At 50.3% G+C, this 4,964-nt stretch overlaps 1 protein-coding gene across 1 annotated transcript in view; it reads left to right on the top strand.

The window, feature by feature from the left end:
* The window catches only part of CACNA1A (calcium channel, voltage-dependent, P/Q type, alpha 1A subunit), a gene marked incomplete at its 5' end in the record, with an annotated part of 337,656 nt that overhangs the window by 329,525 nt on the left and 3,167 nt on the right, over positions 1–4,964 (top strand). The gene's annotated exons all lie outside the window — the stretch shown is intronic.

Here is a 4,964-nt window from a genome sequence, read left to right as displayed (position 1 = left end):
GCCCCGCGGGCCGGGCTCCAGGAAGGGCCTGCACGAACCCTACAGCGAGAGCGACGACGATTGGTGCTAAGCCCGGGCGAGGTGGCGCCCGCCCGGCCCCCCACGCACCCCACGCACACACCCCACCCGAGGAGCCGTGCAGAGGCCGCGGGGGCCCAGCACAGAGGGCCCGGGAGAGGGCCAGCTGGGAGACCCCAGACTCTGGAGAGGCCAGGGCTGGGCCACAAGGGTGTCCCGCAGAGACCCTCGGCCAGAAGAGACCCTCCTGGGCAGCCACGGCGCCCCCCACCCAGTCCTGATCCCCCCCACCTACGACGGGCTCTCGGGTGGGAGGCAGGGGGCAGACAAACCACACAGCCAAGGGATTTGAATTAACTCAGCCATTTTTGGAGAACTTTGGGGAACATGGAAAAACAAAAAAAACAAACAAAAAAAAACATTTTTAAAAGAAAAAACGGGGAGAAAAAAAACAGCTTCTATTGATGAGTTTTATCATCTCAATTGAATCTTTCCTTTCCCTGATGAACGAGAGCTGGTGGCCGAGTGCGGCAAAGAAGCCGGAAGGAACCGGAACCCCAGCGCCCAACACGCATCACCAGACACACTCATATCCACACACGTTCTCAGACACACACAGGAGTGCTTGCCGGTTATACCAAACCCTACTATTACTGCCTGCAGAAATCAATTTAAAAAAAATAATAACAATAAACAATTTTAAAAAGGACAAAAAAATTAATGATTGAGAAAAGAGGCATTTTTTTCTGACATTTGGTCCTGCTTGAAATAACAAAAGAAGAAGAAAAAAAAAAACCCACCATGACCACCGATTCCTTTGCTTCTTTTTTCCTTTTTTCCGACCTTGTTTGAAAACCGTGGGCTTGGGACTGTGAATTATTGCATGACATTCAAAAAGAAAAAAATAAATAAAAAAAGTTGAATCAAAGGGTTTTTGGATGGGAGTGGTCTTTATCCCTTAGCTAGGTGCTGCCTGGGTGGGTCTCTCCTGGGGAATCATACAAAGAGGCACTTTTTTAGCTCCTAGAAGCAGTGTTTAAAAGTGACAAAGAGGCCAGGCATTGTTGTGCACGCCTGTAATCCCAGCACTTTGGGAGGCCGAGGCAGATGGATCACTTGAGGTCAGGAGTTCGAGACTAGCCCAGCCAACATGGCAAAACCCCATCTCTACTAAAAATGCAAAAAAAAAAAATTAGCCACGCGTGGTTGCACACGCCTGTAATCCCAGCTACTCCGGAGGCTGAGGCACGAGAATCACCTGAGCCTGAGAGGTGGAGGTTAACAGTGGGCCAAGATCCCACCACTGCACTCCAGCCCGAGTGACGGAGAGAGACTCTGTCTTAAAGAAAAAAAGAAAAAAGGCCAGGCGCGGTGGCTCACGCCTATAATCCCAGCACTTTGGGAGGCCGAGGTGGGTGGCTCACATGAGGTCAGGAGTTCACAACCAGCCTGGCCAACATAGTGAAACCCCGTCTTTACTAAAAACACAAAAATTAGCCAGGCACGGTGGTGGGCGCCTGTAATCCCAACTACTTGGAGACTGAAGCAGGAGAATCATTTGAACCTGGGAGGCAGAGGTTTCACCGAGCCCAGACCGCGCCATTGCACTCCAGCCTGGGCAACAAGAGCTAAATTCCATCTCAGAAAAAAAAGAAAGTGGCGAAGACGGAGGAAGCTGCAGCTCTCCAGTCCCTGGTTATTTGCAATGTCTGAGTAATTGTCCCAATGACACAGAGAGCAATGCAAGCTTCTCCTGTCACGGGCCCCAGTGGAATGAGCTGGCTGAGTTGGGAGCTCAGGAAAGCAAAAAACCGAAGATCCTATCCAGGTCCTTGGCAGCTGTCCTTGCTGGGGTGCAGGGCAGTGCACCCCGCCCTCCATGCACAGGTTCCCAGTTCTCCCAAAGCTTAGGTCTGAACTGAGAGCAGCCATCCTGGGCCAGGCGAGGTGGCTCAAGCCTGTAATGCAGCACTTTGGGAGTCCAAGGCGGGCAGATTGCTTGAAGCCAGGAGTTCGAGACCAGCCTGGCTAACATGTGAAACCCCGTCTCTACTAAAAATACAAAAATTAGCCAGGCGTAGTGGCGGGCGCCTGTAATCCCAGCTACTCGAGAGGTTGAGGCAGGAAAATCACTTGAACCCAAGAGGCGGAGGTTGCAGTGAGCCAAGATCGTGCCATTGCACTCCAACCTGGGCGACAGAGCAAGACTCTTGTCTCAGATAATAATAATTTGGTCGGCCGGGCGCGGTGGCTCAAGCCTGTAATCCCAGCACTTTGGGAGGCTGAGACGGGCGGATCACGAGGTCAGGAGATCGAGACCATCCTGGCTAACACGGTGAAACCCCGTCTCTACTAAAAAATACAAAAAAACTAGCCGGGCGAGGTGGCGGGCGCCTGTAGTCCCAGCTACTCGGGAGGCTGAGGCAGGAGAATGGCGTAAACCCGGGAGGCGGAGCTTGCAGTGAGCTGAGATCCGGCCACTGCACTCCAGCCGACAGAGCGAGACTCCGTCTCAATAATAATAATAATAATAATAATAATAATAATAATAATAATAATAATAATAATAATAATTTGGTCTTGTGGACACCCCTACCCCAAAGTGTTTCAGCCATCCTCAGAGTCCAAGACTCCTTTGAGAACTTCTGTTCTCAGAACAGTACCTGACCCACAGCAAGCTACTACTGACTATCACCATTACTACTGTAGCATTAAGGCAAACATTTTGAACAGGTCTTGTTCCAGACAACAGGCCCTGCTTGAGCTTACCTCAGGCAAGAAATCTGCAGACTCCAGATTGCAAGACAGGTATAAGTCCTTCTAAAATAATGGTAAGCCAAGTGTGGTGGCACGCACCTGTAGTTCCAGCTATTCAGGAGGCTGAGGCAGGAGGATCACTTGAGCCCACGGAGGTCAAGACCAGCTATGATCACACCTGTGAATAACCATTGCACTCCAGCCTGGGTGACGGAGAAAGATCCCATCTCTAAAAAAAAGTAAAAGTAAAAATAAATAAATAAAATAATGACATCTAGGAAAAGATCAGTCCAACAAGAAGTCAAAGTTTTGAGGCTGAGTGCGGTAGCTGACTCTTGTAATCTCAACACTTTGGGAGGATCGCTTGAGGCCAGTAGTTCAAGACCAGTGAGGCAACATAGCAAGACCCTGTCACTAAAAAAAAAAAGTTTTTTTTTAAGGCTGGGCACAGTGGCTCACACCTGTAATCCCAGCACTTTGGCAGGCCAAGGCAGGCAAATCATCAAGTCAGGAGTTTGAGAACAGCCTGGCCAACACAGTGAAACCCCATCTGTACTAAAAATACAAAAACTAGCGGGGTGTGGTGGTGCATGCCTATATTCCCAGCTACTCGGGAGGCTGAGGCAGGAGAATCGCTTGAACCTGGGAGGCAGAGGTTGTAGTGAGCTGAGATTACATCACTGCACTCCAGCCTGGGCGACAAAGTGAGACTCCGTCTCAAAAAAAAAAAAAAAAAAATAGTTTTTTTTTAATGGAAGGGAGGGAGCCTGGCAACCTGCAACTAACACAGGCTTCTAAACAAGCTGCCCGTCCAAGGCAGAGTTGGCCTCTGGTCCCCCTTCCATGGTGTTGGGGTTGAGTGTGTCCAGAAGCCACTGGAGTAAGCCAGGGTTCGTGCAGTTCCTTCCTCTGCCAATGAAGCTGCAGTCATCTGTCCCCCCAGGAATGAAGTTCACTACCGAAGGCCGCCATGAGCCCTGAACTCAAAGGCCAAGTCTATGCCCAAGTGCCAAGAGGTGGTCCAAGGCCTCCACAGTCCCCATCATCAGGCTAGAGTGTTAGTTGCCCAGGAGACACAGGGGATGAGGAAGAGGAGGGGAGGTTGGCCTAGTCCCCGGTCTCACATCCCCTCAGGCCATTGTTTGAGCCTCATCACCTGGAAGGCTGAAAGGGCATGATTATCATAGAAATGTCCTGAGGTTCAAAAGCCCAAGCATGGGGCCGGGCTGGGTGGCTCATGCCTGTAACCCCAGCACTTTGGGAGGATGAGGTGGGTGGATTGCTTGAGCTCAGGAGTTCGAGACCAACCTGGGCAACATGGTGAGACCCTGTCTCTACTAAAAATGAAAAATAGCAGAGTGTGGTGGTACATGCCTGTGGTCTCAGCTACTGGAGAGGCTGAGGCTGGAGGATCACTTGAGCCCAGGAGTTCGAGACCAGCCTGGGCAACATGGTGAAACCCCATTTCTACAAAAAATACAAAAATTGACTGGGTGTGGTGGCTCATACCTGTAATCCCAGCACTTTGGGAGGCTGAGGCGGGCAGATCACCTGAGGCTGGGAGTTCGAGACCAGCCTGACCAACATGGAAAAACCCCATCTCTACTACAAATAAAAAATTAGCCAGGCGTAGTGGTGCATGCCTATAATCCCAGCTACTTGGGAGGCTGAGGCAGGAGAATCACTTGAACCCAGGAGGTGGAGGTTGCAGTGAGCCAAGATCATGCCATTGCACTCCAGCCTGGGCAACAAAAGCGAAACTCCGTCTCAAAAAATAAATAAATACATAATATAAAAATTAGCCTGGCATTGCGGTGCATGCCTGTGGTCTCAGCTACTTGGGAGGCTGAGGTGGGAGGATCAAATAAACCCAGGAGATCAAGGCAGCAGTGACCTATGATCACGCCACTGCACTCCAGCCTAGGTGACAGAGAAAAACTCTGTTTCAAAAAGAAAAAAAGAGAGAGAGGGCGACAGAGAGTTATTTTAGAATTTTAGAAAGGTTGTTTCTGTAGACTCATCTTGGGACTGACTATCTGTAGTGAGAGGAGTCGCTCTGCTCTCCCTGGTAAGGAGACGGGGGGATACCTCCACAGAGGGAAATTTATGTCACCTTCTTAAAGAGAAGTTTCTCCCTGGCTTTGAGGCAGAAAAGGAGAGAGCAGAGAATTCTTTCTGCCTCTACTGAA

The sequence above is a fragment of the Colobus angolensis genome, unplaced genomic scaffold (genome assembly GCF_000951035.1).
Source record: "Colobus angolensis palliatus isolate OR3802 unplaced genomic scaffold, Cang.pa_1.0 Scaffold36, whole genome shotgun sequence".
In the NCBI taxonomy this organism is placed as follows: domain Eukaryota; kingdom Metazoa; phylum Chordata; class Mammalia; order Primates; family Cercopithecidae; genus Colobus; species Colobus angolensis.
The sequence above is the reverse complement of the archived record's forward strand: the minus strand, read 5'-3'. Positions and strand labels throughout refer to the sequence as shown.